Raw genomic sequence first — 19,247 nt, forward strand, 5'->3', positions numbered from 1 at the left:
TCTGTGTTTTATTTTCAATAGTTACCAATGCAATGCATTCTATTAACTTACTTCTTCAATGTCTAATCTGCTGTTAATTACATGTAGCATATTTATTTTATTTTATTTTTTTAACTTAAATCCAGGTTAGTTAATATACAGTGTAATAATGATTTCAGGAATAGAATTTAGTGATTCATCACTTACATATAACACCCAGTGTTCATCTCAACAAGTGCCCTCCTTAAAGCCCATTGCCCATTTAGCCCATCCCTCCACCCACATCCCCTCCAGCAACCCTCAGTTTGTTCTCTTTACTTAAAAGCCTCGTATGATTTGGCTTCCTCTGTTTTTATCTTGTTTTTGCTTCCCTTCCCCTATATTCATCTGTTTTGTTTCTTAAACTCCACATGAGTGAAATCATATGATATTTGTCTTTCTCTGACTTATTTCACTTAGCATAACATGCCCTAGTTCCATCCACGTTGTTGCAAATGGAATGATTTCATTCTTTTTGATAGCCGAGCAATATTCCATTGTATATTTATACCACATCTTCTTTACCCATTCATCAGTTGATGGGCATTTGGTCTCTTTCCATACTTTAGCTATTGTAGATAGGGCTTCTAAAAACACTGGGGCGCATGTGCCCCTTTGAATCAGCATTTTTGTATCTCTGGGTAAATAACTAGTAGTGCAATTGCTGTGTCATAGGGTAGGTCTATTTATAATTTTTAGGAACCTCCATACTGTTTACTGGAGTGCCTACACCAGTTTTCATTCCTACCAGCAGTACAAAAGAGTTTCCCTTTCTCTGCATCATCACCAACAAATAAATAAAATAAAACATCCAGTTTTTCTGATATAAGTATGGCTACCCCAGCTTTCTCTTGACGATCATTAATGTGATAGATGGTTCTCCATCCCCTTACTTCCAATCTGCAGGTGTCTTTAGGTCTAAAATGAGTTTCTTATAGGCGGCATATAGATGGGTCATGTTTTTTTATCCATTCTGATACCATATGTAGCATATTTTTTATCTCAAATATTTTTGTTTTCTTATCTAGGAGTTTACTTGGGCCATTTTATTTCTCCCATATCTCTACTTGATATACAATCCTCTCTCAGCCTTTGTGAGTATAGAGAATATATTTATATAACATTTAGTGCCCTTGTTTGCTAGTTCTATTATGAATGCTCTCACAAAGATTATTAATATTGATTTTTCCCCATTATGGGTCAAACTTTCCTGCATCTTTGTATTCCTGATATTTTTCTTATTTGAATGCCTGATATGAAGAATTTTATCTTGTTGGAAGCTAGATATGTTGTATTTTTATAATTACTCTTTAACTTTGCCTTGGAATTAAGTTAAATTGCTTGGAAATCCTTTTCTGGTTTTATTGTTAAAATTTCTTAGATAAGAAATTAGTCTTTGGCTAATTTTAGGTAAAATTCTCCAATTATTCCATCCGATGTCCTATGAATAATGATGTTTTCCACTCTAGTTAGTGGGAAATGAAGTTTTCCCAGCTCTGTTTGAGCTTTGGGATTGTTCTCTGTTTCTTTTGCCCACTTCTTTTCCCAGCCTCAGACAGTTTTCTAACTTACATCCATTGATACCTAAATAAAAACTAAGGGACCTTACAAGTCTCTGGAATTCTCTTTCTGAGGTTTCTCCTCTCAGGTATTCTGCTTGCAATCTCTAACTGCCATGGTCACTGTATTCCCAATGATTACCTTAACTCAAGTAGTTCTGGATTCTGACAGATTTTCCTGTCTCTATAATGTAATTTAGGAACACCTTCCAATCAGGAAGCCTGAACAACCCTAAAGATGCAAAAAAAAAAAAAACAAAAAAACTTTTTTCTGGTGAAGGTACAACTAATTCAATTTCATACCTTTCACCACCCTGGAAGAAGTCAAATTTGTATCTAATACAAATTTATTTCAGTAATTGCCACTGTCCATGCATGTGTCTGTTCCCTGGATTCTCCCCTGAATTATTTTTTAACACCTTACTGTATCCTTTACTTATAGGTCAAATAATTAGCACTTGTTCATTTTATATTTGAGAAGTAACAATTCTACCTATTTTAAAATTATCTTTTTAAAAAGTATAGGTGTAATATTCCATGAGGTGGAATTTTCTTAACTCCCAACTGATGGATATTTGGATATTTTTCATTTTTGCTATTATAAATTTATCAATTCATTCCATATATATGGCTTATTTTTTTTTCTATTTAAAACTCTTATTCAGGGAAAATCCAAAGTATACACAGATATGCCAAGAAGACTATCATTTTTAAAGACCATGGCACAGATTGCTTAATTGGGACATTAGTTCTGACTACTCACCTACAGGTATGCCTGCCCATATCTAATTAAATTGTTAGTTGCAGAAATTTTGGCTGTAAAGATATTGTGCTTCAGCATTCAATAACTTTGTTATTGGCTTTGAGATAAAACTTGAAGATGCACAGTGGGATTTTAATTATATTTTTGTTAATAAAAGCTGATAGTAAGTACAAGAATGAAGTTCGTTTCCTAGTTTAATATGTTTACACTTGGGGCTTCTGTAGACCCTACTAGCATTAATTTATAGTTTCCTGCTGCAGCCACTTTCTTTCTTTATGGCCTCATTTAAGATGATGTAAAGTCACCAAGGGCATGTATGGCATAAAGACTCATTTCTGAGGTTAAAAATAAATAGTAAGTACTGCCAAGAGAGTTCCTGTGCATATATGTTTGAGTGTGTGTGCATTTTTCATTTAGTAATGTTTCTTTAAATAAGAAACAATTCTTTAACTTTTATTCCTAATAGTAGGTCAGAGAAGTTCATGAGAAAAAATTATCTTCAGTGACTTTCATTTCACACCAATCGCCTACTGATGTGAAATAATAGAATTCAGAACCTAATTCCTTCTCACAATATTTTAACTGTACCTTAACTGATATTCCTACCAATGTGTCTAGGTCTAATTGAAGCCTCATGATTGCAGTACTGTTATTTCTTATTAGACTGAAATCCAAATCAAGTCAAGCAGAATTGACAATCCAGGATCTTAATACAAACTTTAAAAACTGGTCCTTGAACTTTACCAAAATTTACAATTGGGAAGCATAACACTGGATTGTCCTCTAATGCTGAAAAATAAATTACTGTACTTATAACCTTGTGAAGGGACAGTTAAATTATACATCCATTTGTTTATTCTTATATTTATATACTCTTATCTAAACAATTATTGGGTATCTGTTTTGTGTCAGGCTAAATATTGGTATGTGGAAATAAAAATAAAAGTGCTATTTTGTCCCTGCATTGAAGACATGTTAGAAATGCTGTGTAAAAAGGTCCCACAAAATCATAAAATTGCGGGGGGATGGGGCAATCCAACACTCTGGAAGCATCAGAGGAAGAATTGTATGCAAGCACATATTTTAGTCTAAACCATGGGTAGATTAGTATTTCTGAAGTGACAGAATAAATGCCAGGCACAAGAAACATGCACAAGTGGAAAAATTTACCCTATGGTTAGAGAAGAATTCCAGGCACAGTTTATATGAGTTTTGTGGAGACATAAAGCTAACGGTGATAGAATTTATGTAGGGGAATCAGGTTATACTTAAATAATGCAAGATTCGTGTAGATAATATAGTGTTTTGACCTTTTCAAATTGGGGAATTTTAGAATGTTCAAGGAAATAATTATATTTGCAGGACTGAGTACAAGGAGAAACTGAAGCACGTAGATCACAATTAGGAGGCTCTTATAATAATCTTGATAAAAATTGCAGTAGTTAGAATTAAGATGACCAGATGGCTCAAAGAACCTTCACAGATGGAATTTTTACAGTGAAATGGGGAGAATAATTTTCCAAAGGTTGGGTCCTGATTTTAATATTATTTTATTAAGTATACCATTAAAATATTTTAATTCCAACACTAATAATAATAATAATAATAATTTAGTATTGTGATAGACAAGACTATTTTAAGAATAATTTCAACCTTTCTATTTTGAAAGTTCAAAATGTCTTTAATTTTTTTTAATGTTTGTTTATTTTTGAGAGAGAGAGAGAGAGACAGAGAGAGAGAGAGAGAGACAGACAGAGCGTGAGCAGGGAAGGGGTCAAGAGAGAGGGAGACACAGAATCTGAAGCAGGCTCCAGGATCTGAGCTGTCAGCACAGAGCCCAACACAGGGCTCGAACTCAGGAACCATGAGATCATGACCTGAGCCAAAGTCAGACGCTTAACTGAGTCATCCAGGTGCCCCAAAGGTTCAAAATACTTTTAGTAGCTAATTTTAGACATTTAAATGATCTCTTTCAAATTCTAGTATAGCATCCAGTTGGGATTTTAGAAAATTAAAAACCACATTTCCCAGATTCCCTTGCAACTACAAATCTGAATATTTCCTAATAGAAGAACTCTTTTGAGACTTAACAAAGAAATAAGAAAAAAACAGCCTTGGATCTATTCCCCAGAGTTAGTAGCGTCCTTAAATCTCAGGATCTGTTTGTTATGGGAATCATATGGAAAGCCTAGAGTATAATTTGATTCTATAATCACTCCAATGATTTTAAAATATCTAGAATGGTGTTTCTGCTGTTTATGCTCAACTCTAACAATCAGGTTTATCTAGAGAACATACAAATAGTTTCAAATTCACATTCTTGAAAAATTACAATGTATACACCCCCTAAACTAGTACTATGTGTAGATTTTAAATATTATAATTGAGATACAATTAGTATATCATCAAATCATGTAAACATGTTAATGCATGTTAGTAAGTACAGTTTTTTGTTTTGTTTTGTTTTGTTTTTTAGTATATTTACACTGTTGCATAACCATCACCACTCATTCCAAAACACTTTCATCACCCCAAAGAGGAACCCTGGGGTTCCTCTATGATGAAACGTTAAAGAATATTTTTTTGCTACAATATTAAATATGTAATACATTTTGAGATAAGTATAAATAAAACCTTTCTAGATAAATGGGTAGTTGGTAAAAGTAGCCATGATGCATGATGACTGGATGTTTGCTACATGCTTTTGTTCTAAAGCTCATGTTATATCCAATATTTCTTTTTTTTCTTCAAGTAGTCATTTGGATGTAAAGTGTAATACTCCCTATTTACAAACTGGGCCGCTATTTAGAAACTGGATATTAAATAAAAATACATTAACATCCAAATCATAGCTTTTAAGTGCCAAAGCTAGGATTTAATGTTCTTTGATTCCAATGTCCATGTTCTTAAAAGTATTAAATAAAACAATTATATCTACCTCTAGGTCGTGCTATTAAGAGAAATGTTAACATTTTGAAAGAAGATACTGTGAAATTTCTATAGTGAAATGATAGTTAATAGAGATAAAGGGATCATAAAAAAATGTATAACTGATTTTCATTTCATCTATGTGTATGGTTATTTCTGAAATCCTTGAAGTGTCATGAAAATATATCATAAATGTTTTGATAGTGCTTAGACTCTATAATTTTTACTCATTGAAAAAATAGATTTTTCTCAAATTATCTTTGGTTTTGGAAAATATGCTCATCAAATTGACAGGCAACATTAAACTTCCTTAAACACAATTTAGTTTGTCTGTATAACATTCTCTATTTGGAAAATAATTTACTTAAATATATAAATGATGGTATGCTCTTAACTTATAGCCCTCAAAATTATTACATAACAAATATTTCTTAATTTTTCTTCATATTTTTGAGTATTTTCTAAAAAAGAGGAATTCATTAAAAATCTATTTGTCTTGAAGTATATGGATACATTCAATGCTCTTCACATATCACCAAATTTAAACATACATATTTTAAACAATCATTTTCAAATTAATTAATAGACTTTATATTTAGAACCATTTTAAACTTACAGAAAAGTTCAGCAGATAATACAGAGATTGCCATATACTGTCCTTCCTTCATACACCTTTCACCTAGTAATAACATCTTGCACTCGATTAGCCCACCTTGTATTAACATCTTATATATTTGATACAATTAATGAACGACTATTATTTTAATCTTACTAACTACAGCTCACTTCTATTATTGATATATTGATTATAATGTTTGAAAACAAGCAAAAAAAATCTACAGATACAGCTTTGGTTGTATATCTACCTATGCAGGGATGTATTTTAGGTTCACTCTGACATGGAACAATAATCTCATTCTTAAGATATTCATAATACAATCAGTGGCCATTCATTAAAGCATAGATGCAAACCACAGCATTTGTAATAATGGTAATTTAAAAAATAACAATAGAGCTAATAATAACTATGCTTAACTTTTTCGAGAACTTACTTATCAAATGCTCGTGCTTTATATGCATTGCTTCATTTGAATCTCTTAATATCATAAAGATCTAGTATTTGTTACTGTATTTTATAAAGAAAGTGATACTTACAGGGATTAAATAAATAGCTTGAGCATCACGTAGCTAGTATACTGCAGAAGTGGGATTTGAAACAAAACCCAATCTGAAGACCATTATACCATAGCTACAAATTTACAGTCGCTATTTCCCTGGTGCCAACTCCCTAAAAACTTTCCAAATTAGACTTCTAAAAAGAAACAAAGTTAACCAAAAGTTTACTTTTTATAACCTGTAAAAGTAATAGGATATTGAGTAATAAAGGCTTTAAAAGAGCAAAATGAATTCTGAATATGATCCAGTGACTACTAAATACTGCATGATAATTCTATATTAATGGAATTTAAGAGACAGAGTAGTTCAAGCAGGTAATCCCTAGTCCCAGTTTACTGTGAATTTATCTTTTTTATTTTTTTAATGCACTTAAAACTGTTTATAAAATTATAGTGGATGTGTACCTGTGCTAGAAAGGATGAAATCTTCCACAACTGAAAACAACATTTATTTACATACAGGTCATTTTTTCCAGGTGCCCAGACATTACTGCTTGTACTGTTTCTCTGTAAACAACTGGAAATAATTCATCAATCTGAGAAAAAGTGGATAATCTTTACTAATCAGTGATGGGTTTCTGCAACATGATAAATCGCCTTTTCTTACCATGTGTCTATAAATAATTAAAACCATCCTTTAACAACATAAGGAGAAAAATATTTTTTTTTTTAATTTGCAGGTTAGCAAACGAGTCTGGAGAGCATTAAAAAATACTTTAGGGAAAACTTTTTCAGTCACAAAAATAAGAATATGTAAGATTTTCAAATCTTTATCTAATAAAAACAATTGCTGTAATTGATAAAATAAAAAAAAACAGCTTCATTAGGAGATAATATGAATGTAATTGTCAAAAGAAACATCTCAGGTATATAAATGAAATGTTGTTGATTCTTCAATAAGGTACATACGGGGCGCCTGGGTGGCTCAGTCGGTTAAGAGTCTGACTCGATTTTGGCTCAGGTCGCGATCTCATGTTTCTTAGGTTTGAACTCTGCACTATCAGTGCGGAACCTGACTGGATATTCTCTCTTTCTGCCCTCCCGTGTGCTCACTCACTCTCTCTCTCAAAACAAATAAATAAATCTTTTAAAAAATGATGTACACAAACATATGGAACACATGGTAGAGGGCAACTGCATTCATAAAAGCATCTCAGTTTCAGTTCTACATTGTTTGGTATTTAATTAAAAAAAAAAGTCCTTGAAATAATTCCAAACATATTTTAAAACTAGATTTTAATAGATAAGTAAATAATTTGTAGATTACACCAATCTATATCTTAAAGGCTCTGAGACATAACAGTGGCTATTATTTATTAAGAAGATATTTCAGTGTTTATACCACTAAGGACTTTGGCTACTTAAGAATGAATAATGTAAATCCTCACTCTTTAGAAAGAGAACCAGAGAAAATAAAATGTAAGATATAACGACATGTTATTGCCTACATAAACACTGCAGAGTCACTGAAGGATTCATAGCAGAGTTCATGTATGGGAGAAGTCTTGACGGATAAGAATTTGGGAATATGGCAAGAACATTCTGTGGATAAGAAAAAAAGAAGCATTGTGTATATATGCAGGAGCATAGGAGTACTTGAACATTACTGAAGAAATGGTTAGAAAGAAGACAACTAAGAAGTTATTTTCAAAACATGAAAGGCTGGTATTCTTTGGCAAAAAAATAACACAAAATTATAATCATTCATTCCTTCATTGAAAAAAAATAGATGTGTCAGTAAGTGCCAACCATTGAAGTTATCAAGCAAATTACAGTCTATTGGGAAATGTATACTAATAAACAAACCATTAAATTACACTCTGGTAAATCCTATATTAAGGGTAAGTTATTTGGGAGGACACAGGAACACAAAGGAGAGTCACCACTGTAAGGTACCCAGAAGTTAAGTAAGTTAAGACTAAGGTCATAAATCACTGGGGAAACAGTATTCAAAAGAGCAGAAAGAGCAGTTGCAAACCATAGAAACTAACCACCATCATGCTGCAGTCAAGTCCTTCTATATGCCCAGACAACTGAAAATAAGGACTACAGAACTTTTTTTTTCAAAGAAAATTAAGTTCATGGACTTTGAGATTTAATAGATCATGGTTCCAGTCCAAAGACTTCATAATTAATTGTTAAGCCTTAGTTAATAGACTTCTCTTAAGTAAAGTTTTTTTTCTCTGTAAAATGTAGAAAATAATAGTGGCTTTCTCGTGGGGCACTGCAGGAATTATAGGGAATTACATAATTTATGCTCAGCTTCTTTCTCAGCGTAAGTGCTAGATGAGTAAAAATGGTGGTGGTTGTTATGACATACCTAGTTAGTTCTTAGAACAGTACCTGACACATAATAAGGTACTAATTTATGTTCCTGAATGCATCAACATTGAATTATCACAGAATCCAAAGGAAAAGCTTTTGGTACAGAGGTAGGCTAAGACTTAACTGCACCCACATAAGAACAACCATGAAATATTATTTTCTTCAGTTATGAAACAAAGAAGTCACTAGTAATTTCTATTATCAATTCAGCAATAGGTGAGTAGGAATTAATGATAAAGTAAGAAATATAGAGACCAGTATAAAAACATTTTTCAAGCAATTACCATAAATAAGGAGGATGGAAATAGGACTGTGGTTGAAGGAAGGGATAGAGAATTTTGTTTTTGTTTTGTTTTTTTTCCAAATTGGGTTTGGGAAGAGGTAGCAAAGAAAGTTAAATTTTAGTTAATATATAGTGTAAAAATGTAAATAATAAAAAAAAGGACACCCTGCCATATGTAACATGGACGCATCTGGAGGACATTATGAATAAACCAGCCACAGAAGGACAAATACTGCATGATTACACTTGAATGGAGTATCTAAAATAATCAGACTGCATAGAAACAGAGCAGAATGTTGGTTTCCAAGGACTGGGGGGGAAGGGGTAGTATGATGTTATTGTTCAACAGGTATCAACTTTTGGTTATGCCAGATGAGTGAGTTCTACACATGTGCTGTGCAACATTGTGTCCACAGTTAGTAACACTGTATCGTACACTGAAGACTTTGTTAAGGGTACAGATGCCATATAAAGTGTTCTTTATATGGCAATAATAATAGCAATAACAATAACAATAAAAAAGACATTTTTAAAATCTAAAAAAAAGAGAAAGTTAAAGAAACAGAGATATCATGGATGAATGAAGTCTGTGATGAGATAAAAAGAAGAGAGAATACAGATGGGGAATTAGGTCACAACTCCAGCATCACTTCCACTATACCATAAGGAAGACGACTCAGATGAACAGGAGAGTGGACTCAGGAGGCCTGGATTACTCAATATTTGAACATTCAAAACCTAGACTATTCTTTGGCCAGTCATAGGAGATGATCTTTGAGGTCTTGAATTATTCTGCTTGATAATTGTTTCTATATGCTTGAGGGCTTGAGACACACTGTTACTGTTTGATCAAATAAGTTTATTCACTAATATAATTTATGAAACCTCCCATATCCTCCATATAACACTTCCATTTTGTCATGACCACAACCAAGAAATCTGGGGAATAAAGTCTTTACTCAAGGTAAGTATATGTCTAGTTACAGAATTACACAAATTCATAATTTGAATTCCATTATGAATTTGTGTAGTTCTGTAACTAGAGCAGAAGAATTGAAATGGGATAACTGGCCAACAAGGAAGTTGCTATACATGGGTTTTACATAGACTCTGTCATCTAATTTACACCACAGTCTTATGAAAAAGAGTCCTAGGTAGATTAAATAGATTTCTTAAACTCACACAGGTAGTAAATGCCAGGTCCAGGAAACAAATCTAGCTACATATGATCTCCAAGTCCATATAATTTTCACTAGAAAAATGATTTTTAAATATGTAGGCATTTTCAAGATGACTTGAGAATCTCAAAAAGTTATAGTCCATAGAAAAACATACTGATAAGACTTCTTTAAACTTCTGAGGGCAGAGCCTGTGAAGCCAAAAAGAGTACATCACAGCAGTAATTCTTAACAACACTATGAAGGGTTATTTCTTAGAACCTGATCAGAATTTGTATTAGCAGCAGAGAGATGGATATAAATATGCACAATAAATATATGACCTGCATCTTTAGTTATTCCTAGGCTACTGGTTTACAGTAGCAAGGCCCCAGAAGACACAGGGCCTATTAAGAACTATCAAGACACCCTGAAACACACCTTGTTCCTCAAAATTTTCTCAGATGCAAAGAATTTAAGAATAGAACTGCAAGGGCTCTGGATGGTTCAGCAGTTTAAGCACTTGACTCTTGATTTTAGCTCAGGTCTAGAGCTCATGGTTGTGAGATCAAGTTCCATGTCAGGCTCTGCGTGGTGCCTGCTTAAGATTCTCTCTCCCTCACCCTCTGCCCCTGCCTCTTTCTCTCTCTCTCTTTCTCTCTCTCTCTCTCTCTCTCTCTCTTCCTTCCTTCCTCACTCCCTCCGTCCTTCCTTCCTTCCTTTCCTCTCTCAAAAAACAAAAACACAAAAAACAAGCAAACAGAATTTCAGATTTTAATGTACCTGTTTTTGTTTTTAGGCAATTTTTAAAATTGTACAAAAAAAACCCCTCTATTTTGGGTGTGTGTGTGCCTGGCTATATGGAGTATAAAAGAACACCTACCTCTCTAACCTTCAAACATTTCTAAGAATTTTAAAGATTCCAATTATGATTCTTCTTGTTTTTTTTTTAAAGATTCATAAACTGAAGAAGGTATGGGTGGGAAGAAACAGCTTTCCTCAGATCTCAGAAGCAAATGAACCAATACCACTACGACAAATACTTTTTATATTAAAAGCAGGTCAAATCCTCAATTGTTGCACTTTCCCCAAGTAAGAAATTACTTATGTAGATGGCATTCAAAAAAGTGTGTAAATAGTTAACATTAGTGAACTATCTTAGAAAAAAGAACTGTAAAATGCAAATAAGATATTTAGAAAGAACATTGATTATAAATACTGTAATTATCTTCATAGCATTCTATTATATCCATTTTAAAACTGGGTCATAGTTTTTCATGAAGGCATAAAAGCATTACTTCCTTTCCCTTCCTTTAAGATACCTATTAGTTCAGTCATCATTTTATGACATTGCACTTACCCAGAGAAAATTATGGGGAATTAAATGTAAAAGCTTTCCTGTCCACCCACTGACTGCCCCATCCCCTGGAGTTCCTCCTTTTCAGAGAAAATCATATAGAATTAAATAACGCTGGAGTTGTAAGGAGCCTTAGAGGTTACCCACTTAAACCACCTTTCTGAAGCATGAATTGGATACTTGATTGTAAGGTGTGACAATCACAGTGAATGTAATTTCATGGAGAAATAGTTAAAGCTCTAGGATATGTCCTGTATACAACAATAAAAGTAGAGAAACTTTCTCAAAAACTTTTAATCTGTGGAGGCCAGGACAGGACTACAGCATTCCTCTCACACTTAAAACTACAGACAGATGTTGGTACACAGATATGGAAATGATAAAAAGAGAAAGCCATAAATCCTTGAGAAGCAGCCGCCACCCAAGTAAGAGGGAATGATTTGAAAACCTCAGAGAATATCTATGTTACACAGGTTGCTCCCATGGGTGACTTCTATATATTGTTCATTTACTTATTTTTGGAGTGGTGGTGCTGACAGTAGGGGAGAAACTACAAGGGAATGAAAATCAGGGCACTGACAAAAGAGAAACCAGGGAAGGTAGATGAGGACGTTTGTGCTGAAATAGGAGGTCAGTTTTCTCATTCTTGCAGAGAATTAAATCCTGTAATTAAATCTTGTAATAGCATAGCCCCCCATCAATGTCCCAGAGATATTTAAATGAGAAGTAAGTATGTTTAGAGGGTGTGAAAATATACTTATTAAAAGCAGAGGGCATGCAAGTTTGTTATTATTCCCTGTCCACATAGTACCTGCCTTCTGTATAAAGTACAGCTGTACATCTTGAACAGAGTAAATATCACATTACCCTGAAAGAATTATCTGACAATCCTTATAGTTTCAAGGATAAAATTCATAATTTTTAAAATTCTTATGGTGCACTATCCAAATTTATGGTGCCTCTGTGTTTGTATACTAGTCAGTTGTGTCTGAGTTTGTATCCTTCAATGCATCAGTGAATATAGGGACCTCATTTCATACGATGAGGCACCATCCTCTCAGCATAATGTCTAAAGAGCACAGCAGTATATGGAATGGAACAAGCACTAAAAAACTTCTGAAGAAATACATGAAATTTGATAAGACACTTTGACATAGAGGAGTGATAGTTACAGAAGTAGCAAGGATTTTATTGCACTAATTTTCTGACACCAAACTTTTACTTGATCCATCCCTCCCATTAGATATCCCATCTTAACAAGTCAAGGCATCCCAAAGTTTTAGACATACGTTTGTTAATATTGAGTGTATTAATTATTTAGTCTATTTCCTATCAGTTCCATGCTTATATGAGTAACACAGTCAAGTTATCTAAGTTTGAAACAAACAAAGTGTTTGGTATTACATTCTTCTATCTTTCCTTCACTGTCCAATTATCTCCTAACTGGTGACTCATGCAGGTGTCTACAACCTGAATGTATACTCATTCTCAATTAATCCTGTCTGGAATTGATTGTGTTGCATTCTTCCTGCTACTTGGGCAAAAAATTTGATATCTTTTAATACCATCTATATAATATAATACCATCTATATAGCAAGGTTGTCATGAAGGTTAAATTACATTTTCTTATACAAATACATAGCCAAGTTCTTGGAATATATATATATATATATAAAAACACCTCCAATGAAAGTAAGCTATTATTTTTCTATCAGTGTTTCTGCTATTGCTGCTGCTACTACAACTACTGCTAGTAGTAGTAATTTCTTTTTTCTGGGTTTTTTCTGCTTTCTGGGCTTTTTACACCATACACAAAATAAATTCAAAATGAATTAAAGACCCAAGTATGAGACCTGAAACCGTAAAACTCCAAGAACAGAACACAGGTAATAATCTGTTTGACATCAGTCTTAGTAACACTTTTCTAGATACGTCTTCTAGGACAAAGAAAAGAAAAAGCAAAAATTAACTATTGGGAGTACAACAACATAAAAAGCATTTGCACAGTGAAAGAAGCCATCAACAAAGTGGAAAAAAAAAACAACCTAATGAATAGGAGGAGACATTTGCAAATGATATACCCAACAAGTGGTCCAAAAATATAAAGAACTTCTACAACTCAATATATAAAAAAAAAAACAAAAAAAAAAAAACACAAATAATCCAACTTAAAAAAATGGACCTGAAAAGACCTTTTTTGCAAAGAAGACATACAGATGGCCAACAGACACATGAAGATGCTCAATATTACTTATCATCAGGGAAATGAATATCAAAATCACAGTGAGATATCATCTTACACTTGTCAGAATGGCTAGGACAAAAAGACAAGAAATAACAAGTGTCGACAAAGGATGTAGAGAAAAAGGAACCTTTGTGCACTGTTGGTGGGAATGCAAACTGGTGCAGCCACTGTGGAAAACATTATGAAGGCTCTTAATTTTTTTTTTAATACCATACAATCCAATAATTCCATTACTGGGTATTTACCCAAAGCACATGAAAACACTAATTTGAAGAGATACATGCACCTCTATGTTTAATGCAGCATTAATCACCATAGCGAAGATATCATAGCAATCTAATGTCCATCCACAGATGAATGGATAAAGAAGATATGGTGTACACATACACACACACACACACACACACACACACACAAATACTGTACAGCCATAAGAAAGGATGAGCTCTTCCCATTTGTGACATAAATGCCTGGAGGGCATTATACAACATAAAACAAGTCAGACAGAGAAAGACAAATACCGTATAATTTCACTTATATGTAGAATCTCAAAAACAAAACAAACAAAAGCAGAAACAGACGCATAAATAGAGGGACAAACTGCTGGTTACCAGAGAGAGGGGAAATAGGGGGATGGGAAAAAAGTGTGAAGGGGAGTGAGAATTATAGACTTCCAGTTATAAAATGAATAAGTCACACTATTGAAAGGCACAGCATAAGAAATGTAGTCAATGGTCCTGTAATAACATTGTACGGTAACAGATGGTAGCTACAGTTGTGGTGAGCATAGTGTAACTACAGAGTTGTCAAATCGGTATGTTTTACACCTGAAATTAATCTAACAGTGTGTGTCACATATACTTCAATTAAAAGGGAAAAAAATAGCAGTGATGTCCTATCTGAGTTACTTTTCAACCTTGAATCTTTCCCTTCAAGAAACAAAACAAAACAAAACAGAACAAAAACAGTACTGTTTGGTCTTCTCAAAAGATTTTCAGATTCCAGCCAGAAGACCTCTCTCAGAAATGTCTCTTTCACTAGTGCACAGACATGAGTCTGGAATCCCACCTTCAAGTACAGCCAAGAAAAGTGAGATGATGTATGGCTATAATGACCACCACATAAAACTTTCAGTGCATTCATTTGCACAAATCTCTATTGCATGTTCTAATTACTGCAAAAGGTGATTTCAAAATTATTGACTCAGCAGATAAGCTCTAAAGATTAATATGTGGGAATCGAAAGCAAATTATTACTACAATGAGCCCAAATTGTCTGACGTGATTGATGCTCTACTCAAATAACTACATAATGCACAAAACAAGTTCTGGAAGCATACAATAATTCCTAAAAACTCATAAATTAGAGAGTAAGATTTTTAATAATTTTCTATCCTCAAGAAGTTTTGCTCCAAAAGTCTGACTGAATATATACTTTTAAAACCATCCTCAATGTTCACTGGCATGTTTCAGATCTCAGACATTCTTGAGAATCTTAGGTGACTTTTGAAATGAAATTCATGGCTTTATTCAGGCATACAAAATTCCCTATACAGCACCCAACATCTGAACATCCTGTGAATTAAGTGGAAGAATATTTCTAATGGTAGCTATTGATCTTAAGGGAATACAATCAGAATTTTAGAATATATATATAAAATGTCAACTGTGAGTTATCGTTGAAGAGCATGAATCACAAAGCCAGCCCTTGCTTTAAACCACAACTTTGGGTCATAAATATCTGTTTACTCATTCAACAAATATGTCCTACCTATAAGCACTTTGCTGCAAAACTACAGGCAGATGGCTTCACTTCTGTAAGCTTTGTTTCATTAATTAATATGGTTAACATTATGTATCTTCACAATAACTGTGAAGCCTATATTAATACTTAGTAAAAGGGCAAACAAAGTGAATATATGATCCCTGCTTCTCTTTAAACATGTGATCAAATGTCTAAATTTCAGATAAGAAACAGCATACTCCTCTCTAAAAATCATGGCAGTGAAGAATTTAAAATTATTTCACATTAGCAGATTTCTTCTATAAACTGAAGAGCAACAGAACTCCAGCAAAATGAATATCCTTATAGGAAAATGGTTAGATCACTCCCGATCTTTTCATACTTGTTGCAGAAGTACCTCATATTTGTGCTTCTTTTTGTTTTATTTTGAGCTCTATCATTTTACCCTAATGAACTGGCAAGTTTTCCAGACATATGAGCACACACAAAAATGATTTTGTGGAGCAACTTTGAGCCTTAGTCACAGGCTGGTCAGAACACTCCACTCCAACAGTTCTCAGTCTCTAATGTGGAGTAAACAGATCAGTCTGGACTCCCAAACCCCACATTGTAATTACTACTGATGAACAAAGGGACCTTCCCGTCTCCTTCTCCTTCTTTTTTAAACCAGTGGAAATTCTTTCAAAAAGAGCATAAACCACTTGAGAAATGGAAAAAGTAACTGCTTGTATCTTTTCCTTTTAAGTTTCTGGACCCCAAAATAATTTTGACTACATGTTCCCTAAGCAACTTCTCTGTACACTACTGGCCTATCTTTATGAAATAAGTACTTATTCATATACACTTACTCAGGAAGAGAGAATGCCTATCTCTCCTACATTTCATAACTAAGCAGAGGCACTTAACTCTTCCTGGAACAAAAATGTTTCCTTGAAAGGTAATTTTTAAACTGAATATACAGAGTTAGAGACAATATAGTGGAATTTAAGAAAGAGAAGAAAAGAGAGGTGTCTGGGTGGCTCAGTCGGATAAGCATCTGACTGGATTTCAGCTCAGGTCACAATCTCGCAGTCTGTTAGTTCGAGCCTCACGTAGGCTCGGCTCTGTGCTGACAGCTCAGAGCCTGGAGCCTGCTTCCGATTATGTCTCCCTCACTCTCTGCCCCTCCCCATCTCGTGCTCACTTGCGCTCTCTCTCTCAAAAATGAATATTAAAAAAATTTTTTAAAGAAACAGAATAAGCAGAGGGATAAAGAGAGACAGAGAGAGAGAGAGAGAGAGAGAGAGAGAGAGAGAGAGAGAGAGGCAAAGCAAGAAATAAACTCTTAACTATAGAGAACTGATAGTTACCAGAAGGGAGGCAGGTGGGGGAATGGGGTAAATAGGTGATGGAGATTATAGAGGGCATTTGTGATGAGTACCAAAGTTGTATAAAAGTGTTGAATCACTAAATTATATACCTGAAACTAATGTGCAGTATGTAATCTAACTGGAATTTAAAGAAAAGCTTTTAAAAAATCAAAAAAATAAAGTGGATAGAAATCCCAAATCACCTAAGTTTTGGCCACTCATAATTAACAAATGTTGGGGTGTTATCACACGTGCTTCATACCACACCCTTCCCCACCCCCACAGATATAATTAAAACCTCCTGCGTTCTACTTTACTTTATTTCCATCTCTTTGAGTAATTTTCTTGCATATATTTCTATTTTTCCATGAAATATGTATTAATGAAAATGTATACATATACTGTAACATTTTAAGGATATTGATATATCATTTTCCAACATGCTTTAGTCACTTGCTACATATTATGTAATACATTCTAACTTCATGCAATGTTCCATTTGTAAAAATTCCACAATATCTTTATTCAATTACCTATTGATGGCATATATAGGCGAATTCAGTTCTGGAATGAATCCTGCTGTATGTGCATAACACTTTCTTTAGGGTATCTAACTAGAAGTCGGTTTATTGAGTCATAAGTAATTTACACCTTCACCTTCATAACACATTGTTAAATGCTCTTCAGCATGATTTTTCCAACGTAGACACTCAAAGGAATTGTTTTTTGCCTTCTTTGATATTTGCCAAACTTTCTGATTGTTGCCCTCTGATAAATTTGAAAGAGTAGCTTATTGTAGAGTTTTTCTTCTACTTATTTCATGCAAAGTTGAGTATTTTTGAAATGTTTATTTACTTTTCTGGTTTCCTGTTTCTCAGTAATTCTTGTAAGTTTCCCTTTTCTGTTAGTTTATTATTTATCATGTAGTTTCAAAAAACTATTTTGAATATATATCCTCTCCAGTCATACATATGATAATGTAGATATATTATCATTTCTCCACTCTATGACTTGTCCTTTAACATTGTTATAATATTACAATATTATAATATATATGATATATATAAAATATATTACAATATATACACAATATATATGTATATATATACATATAAATATGTACATATTGTATATATATACATGTATTGTATATATGTATATATGTACAATATATACAATATGTTACAATATATACAATATATATTATACACAATATATAATATATTGAATATATTACAATATTACATATTGTATCTTTCACCCAACAGAAATTGTTTCGACACAGTAAAATATATCAATATTTTATTTTTTGAATCATGCTTTTTCATAAAATATCTCTAAAATTAAGTTTTCCACTTTAAGGTATTTATATTCTCTTACAGTTTTACAATAAAGTATTATTTTACATTTAGGTCTTTAACCAGCTGGAAAATTAGGGTGAATTTCAATATCCACCTGGTTAAAGAAGAAACTGGAAGCTTTCTCACTAAATAAAATTCTGCCATGTACAAGGTGCCCGGATAAAGAAAATACTGGGACATCTTATTACTGGGTTAGTTAAAAGTAAATCTTACATTAAGACTATATTCTAAAATAAACACACAAAGCAATAACCACTTACTGTCAAATCTGTTATTAAAAATTCCTTAAGAATGCACAAAGGACTTCAAAATACTACCTTTCTATCATGTAATTAAGACATTTCCCCTTCCACTGTTGGGCCAAATTATGTTTATTTACTGAGTCCAACTATGGGGGTGACATGCTGTTTTACTTGCTGGAATTCTGGTCACTACATTGAGACACACTTTTGGGATATAACGAAGGACTAAGACATACTGTAGAAAATTCTTCCATCTCTGTAGCATCTGTGTCATATGATTATTGAATACAATTTCTACTACTTTGATATTAAAGGGCAAAAGATTTTTGGAGACACCTACATAGATCTTGGCCCTAGTAGAAGTCATTGCTTATTAAATGAATGATTATCACATATGGTAAACAATAGTTCACTCAACTGAACATATGCAATTATTTCTTATACAGCTTCTTATGTAAAACTTTTCAATAACAGACATCCACTGAAGAAATCAGTGTAAAGAAGGGGACACTGACTTTAGACCACATCAGCAGAGTGGACCAAGGGTGACTGAATGATGATCAATGACCTAATATGCAGCCTAGAATAAAACGCAATGCCCAGCTAATACTTACAAATGAAATACATTCTCTGGTATTTGAATTGGAGTATAGCTAGGACTTGATTGTTGACAGCATGCCAGATAGAAGCACACAAAGTCTGGCTGAATGATGTCAATAGCAGAACACAAGAATGAAGATT

Source organism: Panthera uncia, chromosome D4 (assembly GCF_023721935.1).
Source record: "Panthera uncia isolate 11264 chromosome D4, Puncia_PCG_1.0, whole genome shotgun sequence".
Taxonomy (NCBI): Eukaryota; Metazoa; Chordata; class Mammalia; order Carnivora; family Felidae; genus Panthera; species Panthera uncia.